This window comes from Haemaphysalis longicornis, unplaced genomic scaffold (assembly GCF_048455015.1).
Source record: "Haemaphysalis longicornis isolate Haplotype H1 unplaced genomic scaffold, Haemaphysalis longicornis Haplotype H1 scaffold_3, whole genome shotgun sequence".
In the NCBI taxonomy this organism is placed as follows: Eukaryota; Metazoa; Arthropoda; class Arachnida; order Ixodida; family Ixodidae; genus Haemaphysalis; species Haemaphysalis longicornis.
In genome coordinates this window covers 102,335,976-102,357,695 of record NW_027526335.1, presented here as the reverse complement: position 1 = coordinate 102,357,695, position 21,720 = coordinate 102,335,976, and the positions used below count along the sequence as shown (strand labels likewise).

At 45.3% G+C, this 21,720-nt stretch overlaps 1 protein-coding gene across 1 annotated transcript in view; it reads right to left on the bottom strand.

Annotated features, from left to right (window-relative positions):
• The window catches only part of LOC144174971 (cell adhesion molecule Dscam1-like), a 706,974-nt gene extending 693,784 nt beyond the window's left edge, over nucleotides 1–13,190 (bottom strand). The window contains exon 1 of the mRNA XM_077703963.1: nucleotides 12,526–13,190. The gene's annotated coding sequence lies outside the window, so the exon portion shown is untranslated. The remainder of the gene's footprint in view (nucleotides 1–12,525) is intronic.
• Between the last annotated feature and the right edge of the window lie 8,530 nt (nucleotides 13,191–21,720).

The following is a 21,720-nucleotide window of genomic DNA, read 5'->3' as shown; positions in this document are numbered from 1 at the left end:
AGGGAGATATGGGCTGGGCGTCGTTTGAAGTGAGAGAAGCTCAGAGTAAAATATGCTTTGAGATGAGGTTGAGGGCAATGGATCAACGAAGGTGGGCAGCTAAGGTTTTTAGGTACCTATACTTGAAAAGCGTGGACACGCAGTGGTTAAGAAAGACTAGTAGGCTAACGATGAAATACGGAAAGAACAGTGGGGTATCCAAAACAGCCAAGGTAACCAAAAGAGAGGCAAGGCAGATTGAAACGAATAAATGGAGGGAAAAAATGGAAGCTAAAACGTCGTTAGAGATGTGCAGGGCTGAGAAGATGAACATCAGAAAGGAAAATTTCTACGATAATTCCCAGGGCAGTGCTTTGCTTTTTGAGGCTAGAGCAGGTTGCCTGCGAACTAAGAGTTTTGTGGGGAAGTATTCACAAAATGATGGGTATGCGTGGTCTGCGGAAAAGAAACAGAAACTATGCGGCACATCGTGTTAGAATGTGAGGGTATCCATCCAAATCTACATGAAGGGAATATTGGGCTTTCAGAAGCCCTAGGATTTAAGGGTATCACAGAGGAAGTCAACTTCAAGGCTGTCAAGGAGACGAAAAGAAGATTAGAATGCTGGTGGACGAAAAGCAGAGAGGGGAATATTGCCTAGGACAGTTACCACCTGTAACAGAAAAAAAAAGTATTTTGTGCCTAATAAGCTTTTTGTGCCTGCCCTAAGCAGCGCTAGTATTGAACCAAAAGTGTAAAACATAGGTATATTAGTCCTTTTTGGTAAGATGACATGTCATCACCCCGATACAAAGGGGAAACCAATAGAAATCATCATCATCATGCTAAGAGCTTTGTGGGGAAGTATTCACAAAATGATGGGTTATGCAGCACATTGCGGCACATTGTGTTAGAATGTGATGGTATCCATCCAAATCTACATGAGGGAAATATTCGGCTTCCAGAATCCCTAGGTTTTAAGTGTAGCAGAGAGGAAGTTCACTTCAAGGCTGTCGATGGGACGAAAAGAAGATTAGAATGCTGGTGGACGAAAAGCAGAGAGGGGAATATTGCCTAGGACAGTTACCACCTGCAACAGAAAAAAAAAAGTATTGTGTGCCTAATAAGCTTTTCGTGCCTGCCCTAAGCAGCGCTAGTATTAAACCAAGAGTATAAAAAGTAGGTGTATTAGTCTTTTTTGGTAAGATGACATGCCATCACCCCGCTACAAAGGGCAAACCAATAGCAATCATCATCATCACCATCATGCACTTTATACTTGTTCGTTATAGTTGTTCGTTTTCGAATTTTATATTTTGACACGAAAATGTTTTATGCTGGAATGCACCAACGTTTCTCTAACGTCGTATCCATCACGGAAATTACGCCCGAACACCATTGCCGAATCGACACGCCAGCAGGACGTCACTCGCCAAGCACGCCCACAAGACCGCCGCCGACCCCCAAATTATGTTCAGCTGCAGATTTCGCTGCACATTTCACTTTCGTGTTTAACCGATTCCTATAAAAAAAAACACAGTTTTTTTTTTTTTTTTTTTGAGGTGCGCGTTCCCAACACATACCCGTGGGCGCCTTGTCACCTCACCACTTTCACTCAAACTTCTTGCCGTACTATTCTTTTTCATCTCCACTTCACCGAACGGAGTTTTCTGTTAGTGATCGTCACGGAGTGAGCTCAAGCGTAAACCGGTCCGCGGTTAAAAGTTGTTTTGGGAGTATGCTATAGGCCCCTTAGTGCCTGCACCGGTTTTGTTGAAGACCTGCATGACGTAATTCATACGGTCATTAGACCCTTTCAATATGTCCAGCATTTCTTCTGGGAGGCTAATTTTCCACAGATTCAATGTTGCTTTCACAGATTCGCTTTGTTGCTTTGCACTGAACTAGGTTGTTACGCATCTTCATCTCGACTTAAGAAGTCCTGAACCAAGGATAAAGAAGCGCACAGGTCCGCTGGCCTTCTTGCCTTCACGCTTTTACGCAATCAGTCGGTATCACTATGCCTTAAAGAAACCCGTAAGACGCAATTTTCATTGTTTGTTTGGTTTTTTATTCGCCGACGCTGCACAGGCGATGAGGCACGCCGTAGTGGAGGGCTGCGGAATAATTTTGACCACTGGGGGTCATTTAACCTTGCGCCGAAATCTCGAACACACGGGCGTTTTCGCTTGTCGCCTCAATCAGAACAGTCGCCATTTTCGTTCGGTGCCCTAGCGGTTCTCCGCGCTGCTACATAGACACTAAGTTTTTAATCCTACTGAAACTACAGGTATGGGTGCTCGTCTTGATGGCTGTCTTGGACGAGGTTCTAAAATCTATGATACCGACAATACAATCTCTGTGAGCGCCCTTCGTATGATAGGTACGTGGTGTGTGCATGCGTATGCCCCAATTGAAGTGCGGGAGCAGATGTCAACTATCACTGTATTCGTCGCTACAAATGGTAGCTCATGATTTACCATACTGCCAAACGCTTCACAGGTCATCGTAATAATTTCGAAGGCGCATGTGTTCACTTCATGGGCCCGCTGCCATTTTTGTTGTTACTCAACTACGTTTGAAGCGACTGAAAGTTGGTTGCCGCACTGCAACCCATGGGAGTGACTAAGACAGTCGCGGCTTGACCGAGCTGCAAAAGATGAGAACCCATGCGTCAACCGGACAACCATTGTCTCGCGCAAAAAAAAAAAAGTTTTATTTTGCAGTCCAACGCTACAGGCATTTTCTTCAAGGCAGGTGGGTTTGATTTTATATAGCAGGGGGATAGAACATTTTGCCCCGGTTGACTTTGAATCTATGCGAAATTAATTCTCGCAATCTGCGCAAAAACCTTAAATGTGAGATTCAGCGCTTGGGCTGTGGCTCCCGCCTCCTCGCCCCCTTTTTTTCATCCCTAGTGTTATTTTTCGGCATCAACAGGTATGGCAAATATTAATCAGCCAGGTCCAAATATATCTCACCGTTCAGTGATAAAGGCCATAACTTTTTTTAGGTCTTATTTTTGCGCGCGCTGCCCGATGCCCTCGAGCCACACAAATACTGGTAGATAACGCGTTACGCCTGACCCCGCTAACTCAATTCCTGCACTCCGAAACAGCTCGACTTGCGCCATACTCCACAAACACTGGCTTTCCAGGAAAGGTGGAAATCCAGGGGGCGGGTAGGTGTCCAAAACATACACACAAGTTAGGCTAAACGACGCACACGAGGATGGAGGGAAGGAGGATACAGATGAGGGAAAGAGGCAATACAGGAGTGCATGACGGAGTGAGACGCAGTCTAGTCGAGAAGGGAGAGAGAGAAAAAGGATGCCGTCACAGAATTGTTTGCTCTGGCCGGCCCATGTTGTGCGGCAAATGCGCTCGAGAGGCACTCGCTTGATGAATGCGGCGCCGAAAGGAGTTGACCAGACGCGGCGCCGCCCCCTCGTCGATGCCTGCTCCTCCTCTCTCTCTTTTCCTTCCTCCTCCGCTAGTCGCGACGTCGATCCAGGGCAACCACGTCAACGATGCGCGTCGCCATGAAGACCGCAGAAGGTCGCCGAGCTACGAAATCATCTACAGGATAATGGCTCGACTGCTGCCGCACGATCGGATTAGATGTACGAACGTCAGCTTGCAAAGATTTGACCTGGCCAGTTGTTTGACGAGGGAGAGAAATGCCGAGGCTGTAGGCTTTATGGCATTGCGAATCGATGCTGACGTGATGTGCCCGTTGGTGGCCCATCGGCTTTTGTTCGACCCGTCTTGCCGTGGTTGCGGCCTGAACGCTGGCTATTTTGCGAGACTCATGCGGCTTCGGGTTTCATCCTCCCATTGTATCTCGCTGAAAATGCGGGGCCCGTGTTCGTGGAGTCGAGTTGGCGCAGCGGGAATCTAACCGAGACGAATTAGTGTTTGCTCTCGATTCCGGAATGCTTTGTAAAGGGTAGGAGTAGTGCTCTGACGGGACGAACAATGTGCGGGTCACGAAATTAATCTGAGAAGATAATGGTCGAATTCACGGAGAGAATGGAGGAGGGATCGGCATTGAAGAACTGAGGCGACGGCAAACGTGGAAACAAATTAATTCGGTAAAATGAAATCGGCAGCGTGCGCTTTCTAACTGAGCTGCAGAGTCAGCACGCAAATGACCGGGATTATTGTGTTCCGCTGTTGAGCGACGAGAAGGAAGTAGTTGACATGTATGTGTATGTAAACAATGTCCGCACGAAGATTTAGGCGTATTTACAGCAAATCTTCATCCATTGCTCTGTTAGCCCCAAATAAAAAACTGCTTACGGGAGTGATGAGTTGGCTAACTAGAAGGAACCGTGAGGAACACTGGCTGATGCTGGAGTCAGAGAGCAATGCCACCGACTGTGCGGGCGTCTGTGGGATAAATATCACTGACAATCTGCTGATCTTCACAGCACACACCACCGGAAAATTCAAAAGAGATATCGACACCTTCATTTATAGGCAATTTTGAATGTTCAATACAGGTACGAGATACAGTAGTGGTTATCGTCGGCGACTTTTATTGTTAACATTGCGAAACGCGCCAAAAAGTACCGGTTCCTGGTTTTTGTTTTGGAAACTTTTGACTCGCAGGCTACAACGAGGCCTGTCAACCACCCGCGCGGTGTACACATACGGTTTGGATTTTGTCTTAGCAACGAGGCGGTTCCACACCTCGTGAAAACTCTTACTTGCTGGTTGGATATACTCAAACGACCTTGTAGTGCGGGTACGACTAGTTAAAACACCTTCGATACGACGCGTCCTGGTCTGGTGGAGCATTATGCACTGGCTTAGTTGATGGTACTTTAGTACACTTGTAAAGCACGAAATCGCCAACCGTTTAATAATCTTTTTCCTCCACATTCTCTGGCGCAATTGTGCCCAGGAATACTTAACGCGATGCTTACCGAGTCACACTATACGACGAGATGCCTGCAGAGCATGCAGAAATCGTCGCATTTTGCAGCTCCCCATCTTCATCCAATGTACATTCTAGCTTCAGGGAGTATTAGGCGCTAATGAAAGGCACTGGCTGAGCAAGCCTATTAAAGACTGAGCCGCGGCAAATTTCGCTCTGGCTCAGCGATGCGAAGAGCCGGCCCTTTTGTTTCCAGCGGGTAGAACACCACGTCGCCAAAGACGGCTTTAAATTAGTTCCCGACCAATATACCGTATTGCTCACTGCATGTTTTGGATGCGCAGATGTTCGAGCAGATAAGGTCCTCAACTGCAGTGCCGGTGCTTGCCTCGGTCTACCAAACCCGGTGTCAGCGAGGCATATCTGAATACACCGACCACACACGCTACCAGGAAGTGCTTGTGCAGTGAGTCGAGATGGGCATCGTGTTGTATGCGTCATCAAAACAACGGAGTGGACCGCGTTATCACGTGCTAGAACCGGTGGCCAAGTCCGAAGCCAGCGCTACGACTAACCCAATGTGAATGCTGCGTGCCCGGAATGTGGTGATAGCGCAATCAGATATACGCCGGTTTCATAACCCGAGCGACCGAGGTTCGATTTCCACCGCAGGAAATATTTTTTTTTAATTGGAAGCTTTCTGTTCGCGTTGGAGAACTTACGGCCGGGTTAAACAGCTCCGCGGTTAAAAACAGCCCTACAGTAGGACAGAAGAACTAAAGTACAACGGAAGGGAGCTACAGAAGGGTTAAAGTACAAGCCGCCCCCTTCGCGATCTTGGAAAGAGACGAACGTGTGTTTCCTTTATTTGCAGTTGATTAGCATCAAGCACGCATCGAGAAACAATCAATGTCCTAAACAGTATTATGCTTGCGTAAATATCCTGTTACGTGCGCCAAGCAGGACATACGCGCAGTTACAAGCAGTGGTCACCTAAAGAAAGCATTTCATTATGAATTACTCGAGACCAATTGGATATTCACCATTCATTTTTTCACCCGCCGCGGTGCTTTAGCGGCTCAGTAAGAAATTTCAGAATAAATTTTGCTTCTTTCATTTAACTGTTTCTCATAAACTTTTTTACTGTCGCCCTCAAAAACTACACTGACTACTTAGTAGAAAAATTATTCGATGCATTAGGTTTGTTCGCAATATTAATGCCGTGTTAAATTGACGGCCAATCAAGAACCGTTTCGTTAGCATCCCCAGAGTGCGGGATGTTAATTGTTTGTTTATTTCATGCAGTTTTTTTTTTTTTCAAATGACCAATATGAACGCCATCCTGTTTATCCGATGGTCAAGGCTTCTACGTACCACAGGCAGATGATAACTGTTAAAAATTGTAACATCAAAAAGAAAGTGGTTAATTTAAGTATTTATAATGTAGTACTTATTAGACGAAGAAAATTACGACAACTCCCGCACTTAAGTATCGCGGCTGTCTTATTAGAAGTCAAGCATAGTAATAATCAAAGTACAATTTTTAGGCCCTCCGATTAAGAGCTAGCCACTCCCATGCGTCCTTGCTATACAAATAAGGTTCTGCGACATGAAGCTTAGCGGAGGCGGGAACTGTGGCGCTCAGGCAATAAGCTTAGCTGCGACGACGGCATACACGAGGGGTGTTCATCGCCAAACTAAGCATTTATGCCACTCCCATGCGTCCTTGCAATACAAATAAGGTTCTGCGACATGAAGCTTAGCGGAGGCGGGAACTGTGGCGCTCAGGCAATAAGCTTAGCTGCGACGACGACATACACGACGGGTGTTCACCGCAAAACTAAGCATTTATCATTGCTTGCGTTTGTCACGCGCTTTCCGTCCGACATGCTCTAAACGATTTCAGAAGTTATTTTTCTTGAGCTAAAATAACCTGAGTATACGCTGACGCGAATCAATATGCTCTTTACGCTATTTCCTCCTCGTGCGGATTTAACTTCGGGCTTCACTGTAACAGTGGCGCAACAGCGCTTCGCGCACTTCATATTGCCTACAAATCGACTATCCGTGTTTCCTGCTACTTTCCTCACGGCATCGGTTTCTCAAGATACACGCTGCGTTTAGAAATTCTGTGCCAAGTAGAACGAGCAGAACTGAGAGCTAGAAAGGCCAAAAGAAAGTGAAGAGCGAAGAGAGGTGTGGAGGGCGACATTTGTATTTTTATTTTGAGAGCACTGGCTTCTATTCCCCCAAATGGTAAAGAAAATAAGCGGTAAAGACCCACGTCTTGGATTCTCTAGTGGAACGGCTTAATGCAAGAGCCGAAGGCACCAAGAGCTCTCGCGGCTATCGGGATGACGTATCGCATTGAAAGGGCAACAGAAACTCCCCCGGTGCTTGCCAGATGAAAGTGCCATTAGGTGCAGCATTCACGGCGGCACAATATCTCGTTCAGGAATGTAAAGGGGACCAGAAAGCTACAAGAATAGCTGCATCCTTTGCCAGAATGTCGACGATCGGCCTGGAAAAACAGGAATACGACGTTCCTCCTACCTGCAGATCACAGCGCTCCGGCCGCACTACAGCCCATTCCAAAGACGACGCCCGAGGTCTTTCACTCTAAGAGCGTTCATGAAGCGTTTAATTAAGGTCACTGCTACATTTGCACAGAGCCAAAGTTCAGCGCCTAAAGGTTAGAGCAAAACGAGCAGCAAGATTATTTTTTCCGGTACGGTAATTAATTTGGAAGGGTCAGTCGTAGAGCGAAGCTTAGGCTGATGAGCCGAATTAAGCCCACTGGTAGATTTGTGTTCACCCGACGTCCTCAATGGCAGTAATCGATTACCTCTGTCAGCATATTCCCCTTCCTTTTATCTTGTATACCCAAAAGGAGGGTTATGTTTCGGTCGATTGCACTTGCTAATTGGCTTGGGCGTGGTGTCATTTAGCGTAATTAATTTCGCCAACTTGTCTTCATTATATACAGATGCTCAAAGGATATTTTCCGAAATTATACCTACAAATAAATTGCCAGATGCTCCCACACAACCGCGTAATTGTTTATTCAAACCAATTAAGCTCCTTGGGGCTTCATTAAACATTCAGGTAATTTTGTTCTTGGTTTATCTTGTGTATTGTTTATAAATAACTGGCATGTTCCATCTTCTTAGGCACTATCTTTCTTCTTCTCCAGAGCCCCCCCCCCCCCCTCCCACGGGACGGGTGTCCTAGTATATGCATCTCGATCAAGTCATTGCTATCATCATCATCATCACGCCATTTTTTTAATACATGGGCTTGGCATGCCCTCCCAGCAGCGCACGCTCCCTTTTCGTGTGTTTTATTTGTGATCAACGCGACGTTGTTTTTTTTTTCTTCGTGTTATTTCTGGGGAACGCGCTATAAAATTGGGTGTTTTTTCGCCGCAACCGAAAACACGAGTAATGCCGGAGCGAGCCTTTTTTCTCAGTCTGCTGAACTTGTTAGAAACTGTGCCGGAAACAGATCAGACGAGGAGTGTCCACACAAAAAACAAGCTGTCATGCGTCAACCATGTGTGTAACTGGGGCCGTTGGCGCGTTACCGCTAAAAGAAAAGAGCCCTAAAAAATTGGTCTCCATTTCGCCCTGGCTCTCCAGCAAAGCTGTTGTAAACCACTACAAATGGTAATGGAGGAGAGTGAAATGTTCCTCGTCGTCTCGGTGGGCTTGGCGCTGCACTCGGCTAGTGTCACTAGGTCCTACCTAGCCTTCAAAGATAATGTGCAAACATAATCTTTACCAGGAACACATGGGGGGGGGGGGGGGCGTTGTTCCCAGGAGCCGTATTATCTATAATGTGGTTTCGATGCTTGTTTTGTGGCTTCCTTAAACGAATCCTGAGCTCTTTGCTGTATGCCTGATTAGCCTGAAGATGATAGGTGTAACATGAAGGGACAAGAAGAGAGCGGAGTGGGTCAGGGAACAAACGCGGGTTAAGGACATATTAGTAGAAATTAAGAAGGAGAAATGGATGTGGGTAGGGCATATAATGCGAAGGCAAGATAACCGTTGGTCATTAAGGGTAACAGAGTGGATCCCTACGGAAGGCAAGAGTTGCAGGGGTCAGCAGAAAGTTAGATGGGCAGATGAGATCAAGAAGTTTTCGGGGATTAATTGGTCGCAGTTAGCACAGGACCGGGGTAATTGGAGATTAATGGGAGAGGCCTTTGCCCTGATTGGGTGTAGATAGACTGGTTGTGATGATGATGACGGCGACACTGATGATGATGATGATGACGACGACGACGAATCTGACGCTTGCGCTCGGTGTCTTGGGCCTTGGTGTTTGTGCCTACAGAGATCGGTTTTGCCAACGGCGATGAAACCGTTGGGTAGAGGTTTACAGCTTTAAAAGGGGACACAAACGCTAAGAAGGACGACGCAGCTGAGGCATTATCAGAGCGGCACCGTTGACGTAGCCACGAAAGAAAGAAAGATGAAAGAGGCCATCTCACATCACCAGCAAAACCTGGGCAGCGTGCTCCCCGGTAACGTAGCATACGGCGCTATCGCTGCTAACCAGGCCACACAGCTGAACACTTCGAATGATCAAGACGGCCTGATTTTTCTGATACGATAACTTCCCCAATTCATTCTGTAGGCTTTGGCTTCTTCAGTCCCCTTCCTCTTCGAGCGTTTATTTATAAAATATTTCATCTTGACCACGTCTAGTTCTGCTCGGTTTTACTTGGTTGGCACGAATAATGAGTTAGTGGAGGGACATACTTTACTAACTCTCTCGAGGTTCGCTTCAATCTCTGAAAGCTTCGAGGCCCAACTCAGATGTTCACAGCGTCCCGCCGTCCCTCTCATGACATATTGCTCAAGACGAGATAACTGTATGACCCAAACACCTGGGCGTCGAGCGTACACTCCTCGGGGACTCGTTCCCGCACTTCCAAACACTGTCACAACCACGCGGCGATTCTTCTTTGCCTGTACGGAGCTGGCCGCAGCCCAGTGTGCCATTTGCAGCTGCCACCGGGAATAGGATCGTATATCACCTCAGGAGTAGACATGGTAGTCCAGCGTATGCACGCGACACGAGCCCTACGGCACGGCATATATACTCAATCAGAACTTGAGCCTTCGCGCCATGAAACAGACGGATAGTTTGTTTTTCACGCCTTCTCACTGAAGTTCGAACCTGTATTGTGCCGAACAATTTCTCGGCTGTGGTTTTCGGTATCGCAAACATCAAAGCAGAACCAAGTTTTTTTTTTTTTTTTTTTTGAGGGAAGAGGGGGGGGGGTTGTACATTGTACATAAGCCTTGTCTAGACACACAGCATGACATTCAGGAGACGACGAAGTCCACATTATAGTCATTCTGTGGGACGATATACTTAAACTCTACGTTGCTGTACGAATTATGAATAAAAAACTAAACGAAAGAAATTCCTTTGGTGTTTTATTCCCTTCAAAGTACTGGCGCTACGAGCTGGGTCTTGGCGATACCTTCGGAATTAAAGCAGCCGGCTTTTCTTCGACAGAAACAGACGTTACTAAGGCAAACTGATGTGAATAAAAGTATTCCACACTTAAATGTTTTTCTTTTATTCCAACTTTAATACCACGGCTGCTGAACGCACACTTTCGGGGCACTTTACCGATAGGTCGAACGAAACGCCTAAATTCACGCCTTCCGATTTCTTCGAAAACCGGGAACATTATTTACCCCGCAGAAATGGCACCAGGGGCGACACCAAAACATGGCGGGGGAACGCGGAAATTTTCAACTGCATTTGTCATTTCTCGGGTAGGTCGGCGGAACTCCTTCCAGTTCGAATGGCACTTGAAATTTAGAGGGCCGTTTGACAAAAAATCCTTTAAAATGCTCGTGTTGCACCGGTACTAAACACTTTTAAAAAAAGCAAATGGCTTCCTTATACACCACAGCAGCATTAGAACCGCAGTTATACCGAGTGAGGTTTGACAAAAAGTTCCCACATTCCTCACAGCTTTGTTTAATACCTCGAATTATCTATATTTGTGGCCTAATTGTTACCACTCTCTAAATTATCGGTAGCAACTAGAAACAGCAGTGAAAAAAAAAAGAACGATCTGTTGCCCACGCTTTGCGTGTGCGCAAGCCTGCATCTATTTTCAGTTCTATTTGGACACTTTGATTTGCTCATATTGGTTCGTTCTGCTCTACTTAGACAAATTCGTTTGCTTTAGATACGTCTTTTAAAACCATTCCCGTTGTGTTCTACCGGGTAAAATAGATGCGGCTGCTCTAACTTTCACATGATTACGCACGAAAAGTTCCTTCTATGCATAGAACATATCGCCCACTATTGCTCAACGATAAGTAAAGCATACCCAGTATTTTAACATAAGAACACGCCCCAATCTGACACTTTCCAAGTTGAAACATATTGCAAAAAGAAATGCGACACGTGCAATAGAAAGTTCCACAATACATGACCCAGAACAGCGCACCGTATAAAAACCTGAAAATGCTTTGAAAACCCGTATTACGCTAGTCCATTTGAAAACCACACGAAAGATCGCTGAATTTTTTATGCTGTCTCAATGGGTTTTCGTACGCCTGCGCGTGTACCACTTCAGGGGATGAGGCACGCGCAGTTGGCATTTTGGCAATGCGCACTATCCACGTAACACGCACCGCGATTGTAAAAAAATATGGCGGAACTTCTCGAGCATGTTTTTAAGGCTCCTGTACGTTCGCTGATCGCTTAGAAATTAGGATTTAACTATTATATATTTATGGTATTTCAGTCTTATCAAGTGTTTTTGCGAACGCCGCAATGAAGCAATTTTTATGTTGAATAGTTAGGCCTCAAATGACCTGTGATCGGTGAAGTTACTTAGGAAAAAAGCAACGCTTAGGTGACGAAATATTAAAACTGCAAAAAAAAAATAAAAAAAATGTCCATATCGAAAGAGTGTCTAATACCCGTGCTATACGCGAGCGTTTGAAGGGACAGTCGAGTCAAACGGCCCTCGAAATTTCAAGTGCCATTTGAACTGGAAGGAGTTGCACCGACCCAGACGAGAAATGTCAAATGCCTTTGAAAATTCCCGCGTTCACTCGCCATGTTTTGGTGTCGCCGCTGCTGCCCAGTTTCGTTCTCACAACCTGAAAAAACTTTAATTTGGGGGTAAACGGGGCTAAAAAACATCACCAGTGATACAATTACTGATAACCTTCAAAAAGCACCAAACATGCGCAACAAGGCAGTTGTTTTTGTTCTTTCGCACCGCCTGTCGGAGTACCAAGTTACCTTTTGATCGTTGGTGCCGTAGTTGAAAAGAAAGAAGAGTGAAGAATTATTAAGCGCGGGCTCTGTAAAACCCAAGTTTCACTTGTAAAGGATGACTTCTGTGAATACGAAATGCAGAAACTGCGCCCGAGAAGAAAGCCCTTTGAGAAACTCAAAGGTCATTGGTGGTGCTCTTTTGACTAAATGGCATTTCAAGCAACTACCTTTGAAACCAATCGTGTAACAGCTCGAACGTGGTATTCGAGCCAAATAACATTCGGTTCAAAGGCCTTCGAAACGCCCGTGTAGCAGGAATATTACTAATTCCGACTACTGCGTTGTAAAAAAAAAAATACTACAATGCAAATTCACCCGTTCACGCCCGGCTGCCCTTACCTCGGGTCGCTCCGGTCGCGAATGCTTGGATTCAGCGTTTTCGTTGTCACACGGCACGGCGAGTCCTGCGTCGTAGCTGTTCTGAGGCGAGCACCACCTGACTCTGCTTGTAGCATCGCAGCTTTGGGCGGTGGCGGTTGAACTTCGAGGAAGGCGACGCAACTTGTAGAACATCCGACAAGGCAATCACTTCTTCACACACGCGCACACGTATGGTAGAATCTCGACGGCCGAACGTTCGAGAAGAATACACAATTTGTAGAACGCCCGAACGGACAACCACTCCCTGACAGACGTGCACATGTATGGCAGAGTGCGGAGTGAACTTCACGACTTCCAAACCATAGCGTTTTTCCACGTAGCAGAACAATGACATCCGGACTATAGCTAGTTCTTACATGAGACGCAATAATAAAATTCGTCGGCTTTGGTCCCTGTACCCTTCCTCGACGATTTTTTAAGTAGCGTAACTGTAGCCTTTCTAGCAAGAATCACGTAATTCCGCCCCCACCGGGGTTCTTCGTCTCGTTCATGGTGCACAGAAACGCAGATACCCACTCGAAACTAATTTATCAAATACGTCGTTGGGAAGTAGCTCAAGTTCTCCGTGACTGAAACGTTGAAGATAAAAATCCTTTTCTTCCCGCTGTCAAAAATAATAAAAAGGGGGCGTGTGGCGTAACCTGCTATGACGTCAGCGATGGCGGTATGAAAAAGCTGATATGCCACCTTCCCGTAAGATACGACAGTTGCTGCATTTTGGTAGGTCATGAATAGTGCGAACTCCATTGAAAGGAAGACCGTGCGATAAACAGTGATGTAAAAAGAATCGTCTAGCCCGAAGGCGGCGCCATAAAAATACCATATTTAGGTGGTCGAAAGAAACTCGGCGTACACTGCAATGCATGCGAAAGGCTCTTCAACATTCCGCCGTCGGTACTTCTCAGATGCCACGGGTGCGGGATGTTTGTCAACATCGCTCCGCTGGGAGAACACGCTGTAGTACACCTCAGCATGCACTACAGTTATCAGAAGTTTGTCGTAGCTGTCCTTCAATAAATACTTCGAAATCCCACAAAACAGGCCTTTCAATTGCTACAAAGTGTTCCGCATTGAAGTATGCAGCCGCGCGTCCATTCGTTTCTGCCTGGAAGAATGCCTACCAATTTTTCCCCGTGCAAACAGAATGACGAGGACCTAGTGTGCGCACACAGCGCACTTGAAAGTGGGTCTTCCCGTGCTCGGGAGTTTCCATTTCGGCGTAATTATTACAGACGGAATTACCACAAGTGCGGCAGTTAAGACCGCCAGTCCTCGATCGTTCTTCATTCTTCTCCAGAGTGGCAACATTGCTTAAATTGCGCACACTCGCCGCTCTTCTACGGCCATCCACCGAAACCTGGAGGTGGTAATAAAAAGATTGTTCCAACACTACAAGATGGGTAGTATCACAGGCGCGCGTCCTTGGTTAGGTTAGTGAGTGATCTCTCGTTTAAGTGGGGAGTACCAAATGCCATATCTATTTCAGAAAAGCCAAGTGTATAACGTTGGAAAGTAATGCGCAAAAACGAGGCTTCTATTTTAGTGCCCTTCCTCCCCCATGTAAGACAAAGAGCAACTCAAAAGGTGTGTCTTAAACCCTGAAATACAAATGCAGCTGCGGTTTAAAGAATGCGTAGGAAACTGGGAGCAAATGGATCAGCGCCCCAATAACTTCCGCTGCTCTGCAGCCCGTTAGATACTAAGCGCGACATGGCATTCGAAAATGTACTCTACGCTTACATTAAAAACATACAAGTCGAATTTGTTCAATTGAACAAAGCTGTGCGTTGCACTGGAACAGTGTCTTTTAAAGCTCGGAAAGTCCCCATAGACACACGTTAGTTATCACCGTGATCAGCACTTACCTACATTGAAATTAAATCATCTAGATGCCCTAAGATGGGTGTAGGATTGTGCCCAGTCTCACTGCAGAAAAGAGCGCGTAATTAGGTGCTCCGTGAATGAGGAGGGTGGTCACGATGGTGCCGACGCATTCTGACGTACGTTGTGTTACGAATCGTCGCGAGGTGCTACAGCGTTGCCGTGTGCGCGCGCGATACACCGCGACAGCAAAGTTTTGCACATGGCGATGTGTTCCATGTACGTCGGTGAAGCCAGCTAATCGTTACAACAAGCTGCAGCATGGCCGCCGCGCGGATACTGAGTCATAGTTGCAGCCGTTGGGGGAACCGGCAAAAACTGGATCCAGAAAAGGCACGTTCGAACAAGCTTTCTGAAAACGCCGTTCCCCTCCCTCTTCCCGGCACAGCGTGCAGCGGCGTGTGAGGAACGAATCCCAAGAACAGTGAACCGTGTTTTTGGTATCTGTACCCTTTGGTGTAGTGTGCAACACACTGAAAACCGTTGACGGTTGGGAATTCCGGCTATTTATGCTCACCCTCATGCGTACCAAGCCAGTGCGCATTCGGGATCCACTGAGAACTTTTCTCTGGCCGCTGGAGTTATGATGTCGTAAGCACGCCAGTGTGCTGCTGCCTGTATCTTCGCTGTTTTCCTCTTACCATGTATTCAACAAGTTAAGTTTCGCTTTGCTCTTTGTTGAAGGAATGGAGGCAACTCTCCTTCTAGCCAATCGCCAACCACGCTATCATAGGATGATAAGGGGCTGTACTCCTACGCCTTTGTGCATGTAACAGTACACAAGGATGTTTCCTTTAAAAATGGGCACACATGAAATCCTAAGACCAATTCTCCACGCCAAGAACGTACTGGCTAGTAGCTTAGCTAGTAGCTTAACCCAGCCGAAGGCCGGGTTAATCTTGGATAGCCCGTACTCCTATTGCGCAGAAAACGTTCGCATTAAAAGAATACTGGAGTGCTAAGTCAGCGAGTTACGAAATTTGTACAAGGCATCTCAACATTGTGGAAATTTCAGAGCAATTGTGGAAAAGTTCAGAGGAAGAAAGACTGCGCGGCTGTAAGACAAGACTAGTTTATGATAAGCTTAAGGTTGATGATGTCTTGTTTGCATGGGACGAAGGAAAGGGGACACGCTTCAGGCTGAAGAAAAAATCGAATTGACACAAAACCAAGCACTCCGGCCCATTAAAAATACTAAATGTAAATTGTAGGAGCGTTCTTAATAAGGCCACTGAATTAGAAGCATTAATACTTTCTCATGATCCAGCTATTGCTGTCTTGACGGAAACGTGGCTAAGCGACTCGGTTTACGATAGTGAGTTTGTTCCGTCTGGCTACAGCGCATACAGGAATGACCATGGTAGTAAAGGCGGCGGTGTTTGTGTGCTTTTAAAGAAAACCTTAAAATATGTAGAATGGCAGATATACCAGGAGTAGAAGGTATTTTTTGTAAGGCTTACCACAATAATGTCCGTTACATTATAGGAGGTGTTTATAGGCCCCCAAACGCTGCTGTTGAAGTGCTGAATGAACTGCGAAATTATTTGAAATTGAATATTAAGCATGATGACTGGATTATAATGAAAGGAGATTATAATTTACCTTACGTAGATTGGAAAAACTTTGCCTTGAAGCAGCGCGAACCTTCGGGTGAAGCTATGCTTGATATTTGCTACAGTTTTGACCTCCTTCAGTTAGTTGAAGGCTACACAAGAATTCAAGGTACTGCTCAGTCAACCCTAGATCTTTTCTTCGTTAACCAGGCAATTACACCTAAAGCAACTACTGAGATATATCCTGGAATTTCCGATCATCATGCTGTGCTATTTACTCTAAGTGACACAGTTTTCGATAAGACATTACTCGTTTTATCTTTCCCTAATTTCAATCGTGCAGATGATACTGCTATTATAGATCTCCTTTCATTCAACTTTGACGACTTTGCGAATAATGAAACTGATATACATAATTTATGGAACTGGTTTAAGGACATCGTCAAAGAATGCATAGAATCATTTGTGCCTCTGGTAACTAAAAAATCGAAGCGAAAAAATCCATGGATTTCTCGGGTGACACTGTAGTTAAGAAGGCAAATAAAGCGTCTAAAAAAACGAAGTCTGAACGTAACGTATTTAGAACAAATCGCCGACCTTTCAGTAAAATTGAAAAATCAAATTCAGACAGATAAGCAGCGTTATTTTGGGGAGTCCTTGCCAAATTACTTGACCTCGTGTCCCGAGAAATTTTGGAGGAGCATTTCACCCACGTCGAAAGATTGTGACGTCTTTAATGTCGGCGGTATTCTCACGCACGACAATGCTCGAATTGCAAATGCCTTCAACGATCATTTCAAATCCGTTTTTTCTTGTGACAATTTTGTATTACCGATCTTTGAAACCAATTTGCCGCGAATGCCCGAAATTGTTGTTAGTGAACAGGGCATATTGAACATGCTTGTGAAACTTGATATCAGAAAATCTTGTGGACCCGACAATATCCCTAACGCTTTCTTAAAGAGATACGCTGAATGGATCTCGAAGTACCTCCATGTTCTTTTTACAAAATCGCTGCGCGAGGGCCAGGTTCCGGACGACTGGAAAACAGCCAGAGTCAAGCCTATCCATAAATCAGGAAACAAGCAGAGTGTCAAAAATTATCGTCCTGTCTCGGTAACATCAACCGTTTGTAAGCTTCTCGAACATATTATCCACAATAGTATTTCACATTTTCTGGATGAACATAATATCTTAAACCAGCATCAGCATGGATTCAGGAAGGGATTTTCAACAACGACACAATTGGTATCAACAATACACGACTTCGCTACTTCAATTAATAATGGCAAACAAACCGACGCAATTTTTATGGATTTTTCAAAAGCTTTCGACAAGGTTTCGCACAATAAATTAGTATACAAATTAGAAAAAATTCTCGGGAATGATCAACTTATTAAATGGATATCGGCCTACTTGAAAAACAGGGAACAATTTGTAGTTTTTAAAAATCATTCCTCTCACAGGGTTGCTGTTGACTCTGGCGTCCCCCAAGGGTCGGTTCTGGGTCCCCTGCTATTTATTTTGTATATTAACGACATTAACGACATATTAAATGATATCCCTGTAAATATTATGCTCTATGCGGACGATTGCATTATTTACTCTGAAATAGAATCCCCAAAGGACCAAGTTTTGTTAAACGAGTCGCTAAACAAGGTTGTTTCCTGGTGCGAGGCTTGGCAAATGTCAATCAATTTTGAAAAAACGGTGTACATGTCCATTTCTCATAAGAAAAACCAATTTAATTTTCAATACTTTGCAAACAATACCATTCTTTCCAAGTTTGAATCCTACAAATATCTTGGGTTATGGATAACAAACGATCTTAATAGGACAAAACACATTGACATAGTAACTTCCAAGGCTAATCAGAAACTCTTCTTTTTACGAAGGAGTTTGAAACTTTCACCTCCATCCGTCCGTATTCTTGCTTACAAATCAATAGTCCTACCCATACTTGATTATGCAGCGGTGATCTGGGATCCATTTACTAAAATTAACGTTCATAAAGTAGAAAAAATACAAAGAAGAGCAGTTCGCTTCATATATAACAGTTATGGACGCACCTCGGTAACTGAACTGTTAGTCAGAGCTAACTTACCCTCAATTTCAGAAAGAAACCGCATATCACGATTAAAATATTTATACCAATTAGTTACTGGACATTACAAGATAGATATTGGAAAAATTATTACATTTTCTTCAGGTTACGCCACCAGACAACGCCATGTTCGTACAATAACTCCGTTCCGTACCCGCAATAATTGCTTCAAATATTCTTTTTTCCCTAGAACTGTGCAGGATTGGAATAGTTTAAATAACCATCAAGTTACAAAACAATCTTTAGCATCCTTTGCTGCTGGTCTAGAAAAGCAGAGAAAATAATTTTACTTTTGTGCTAGCTTGGTTTTCTTTTCATAAAATGAGACTGATGTTTCATCTGTACTATTTTTGTTACGTTTGATTACGTTTGTCAAACGCAAGTGACGTTTCTTTTTTTGACTTGTGTTATATGGCTGCCTACTATGTGAAATGTGAGTGACTGTTCCATTTGTTTATGGTGTTATATGCTAAAATTTCCGTCTTTTGTACCCACCTGCAAAAATCCCTCCAGGGGATTGCAGTACCCATAAATAAATAAATAAATAAATAAATAAATAAATAACATCGTCAATTTCTTAACAACCGCTACGTCACCACTAAGAGTACAAACAGCATGGTCAAATTGCGTTAGAGCAGCTTCGTCAGGTAAAACAAGGTCAAAGTTTTCGCTGGGGGCACGCATAAATTCTGGTATTCTGTACAGGGCCAGTTCGATAATCAAGTTACCGTTGCGCACGACCATCGTGAAATTTTGACGGCTCCCCTTAGCTTGAAAATTACCCCTTCTATTCTTTCCCACGGTGATATTACCTGGAACAAAGTGTATTCGTAGATTGTGACGCTCGTCACTTCAGAATTACGTGTGCTAACGAAAATGAACGCTTACAAGCACATTCTTAAATATGAAAAGTGTCTGTTGCTCCTTCCGTGAGTGCCCTATAGGTCGCTCACATTTTTTTTCAGCTGCCGAGTTTGTGGTCGGATAGTCGCATCGGGGCATTCAAGTTGCAGCCACTTCTACGTTCCGAATCGGGAAGACACAGTAAGCGAAAGTAGGAAGTGGTAGTCGGTTGTAGTTTGGCTTTGGTTAGACGCTTTCCGTTCCTCTTCGTACTCCATATTGCCACCTTGGTTATGCCTGCCTTGGTGGCGTGTTTTTAATGCAACTACGTGCAATCAAGAGTTGGTGTGCATGTCAGACTTAAAGTCAGTGCATGCGCTATAACTAAAGATTGGGTCTAATACCAGTTTGCTCACACGTCCGCTCAATCAAAGAGGCTTGTGCCTTGTCCTGGACTTGTGCCAATCACTTTGTCTTAATCTTTGCCATAGAATACGAGACACCTTATTAACTTATGCCTCCGTTGTGGACGTGTACTCAACTGCACACTGCGACTCCTCGAACGACTGTGGCAGCGCAGTTCCTGCATCGCGCCGAAAAGTTTAAATTTACACCACTTGGATACCCAAGCTGTGCGCAATCCCTAAACATGCTGAAGCCCCAAAGCCTCAGTCACGTAAATAGACAGGTGCTGTACGCAAAACATGAAAACAGGCAGGATGTGTTTGACGCCTCAGACCATAGGTTTGATGGTAAAGATGCTTGCATCATTTTTCACGAAAATTGTTGGGAGGTGAAATCCTTGTCCATGCTGTAGAGTGGGGAGTTTTACTTAATAATTGCTCTCGGAGATGGCCGGTGTGCTTTGAAGCTTTACACTCTGTTCGCTTGTAGAGCAAACAGTCTTTGCAAGCGGGCTAAACATGGGGAGGGATTGGAGGAACGCACGTGTAAGCCCATGTACGCCGACTGATTGCATTCGCGTAATAGCAAAAGCTCTGAGATGGCACATTCGAAGAACGGTTATCAACCCCGGGAAAACCCGTCGAAAGCTTCAGAAAGCGACCACTGAAGTGTTGCCTCTGCAAGAGATGTAGCCACGAGGGCCACCAGTGTTGAACTGCGAAAAAATATACAACCATGAAACGTAGAAAAACTGCGTTGCCCCAAATAGCAGAGCCCTTTCACCCTGACAAAAGGACATTCATTGAAAGGAAAGTCAAAGGAAAGGAAGGGAAAGTCATTGGGAATCTGGTGGCGGTCTGGTTGGATTTGCTATGTTGTTTTTTAGCTGGATTAAGGATTTGCTGTATTGAGTATATTGTATTTATGGACAGCGGCCGGATCTCTGCGTCACAGACTAAGGACGCATACAATTTTTGAGTAGAAACAATCACGTTTCATTGTAGCGCAGCTACGCCAATCTCGGCGCAGGTTCTAGTGCGCCGCAAAGGTGGCCACCGATGAGCGCGCTCCATTGCGCAGTTTCAGCGCAAAAACAGACGCTGCGCTCCTGCGAACAGTGTACACGGCTTGGGAACGAGGCGGTGGCGGTGGGCCCGTAACAATACTCCTTCCGTAGATGGCTATGCTTCACTGCGCAAAACACAATGTGGAAAAGCCATCTCACAAAGAGCAAACTTCCACCGATCTCCCTGAACTTCGCCTCACCTCTAAACACAAATGCATTGCTGGGAAGACGCTTTTTTGGGGCACTACAAGGCATCAAGATACGGAGGACCGAAGACCTTTTTTTTATTTTTGTGAATTTTTTCGTACGCTGTGTAAACTGTTCCGCGCATGGGCCACGAAGCCGCCACCTACCGACGTGTATCGGATGTTCCAGCAAGGGTAAATTGTAATTCCCAGCAGATGGCGAACCAAGTTTCCGGGTCTTCCTTCCACACGGGCGCCAGAATGGCGGGATTGGACAAGTACACCTTCGCCGTAAAATACGGAAAGCCACGAGGTTGAAATTGCCTCGGTCCACACGACCGTCGAAGTTGCTTCCCTCCTGGCAGGTGCAATGCTATATGAGACAACTGCTCATCGGCAAATTGTGTAAAGGTTAAGCGAGAAGCCGAACTTAGGCGTGTACAACCGCTGAGCAGCCAGATGTTTATCCCGTTACTTTTTGCAGATCCATTCAGTTCTTGCCGCGTGTTCTCCAGATGCGGCTTGACCCCACTTTTCTTAACGGTTGCGATTATTCCCGCTCGCGGAGTTTTTATTTTTTGATGCCTTCACTTACCAACTCTGCCCATTTTTGTGTCACAGGGCTCGCTGCAGCTTGGGTCCGGAAGCAAATGGACAAAGAAACGCTGTTGCAAACAAAATTTCGTCCGTGCTGTATTCACTCTTCTATCGATTGGGGAGGGGGGAGGGGGGGGAGGGCTTCTCCGTTACTTTAGTTCGCACGACCATGCATCTGACGACAACCATGTGTGTAGATGAACTCATGAAGGCACGGACGATTGAGAAATGCTCACCACTCAGCACCTGCTTCCTTTTTCGAGCGTGTTTGACGACCGGCGGCACCAAAATGTCAGAACATCCATTGTTTCAGAAAGAGCACGAGCCTGGTCAAAGTTTCAGCGCTGCGAGTTTTGAGTAATGATGGAGCTCCAGGCTCCACTACAGTCTTACTGGAAGCTTCATAATGAGAGTTACCTCTGTTAAACGTTTCCCCCCTTGTTGCCGGCGGTGGCATTTACTGCGGGAGGTTAAAGCGAAGGAATTGACACGTTCAAACAGCAACAAATCAACGTCATG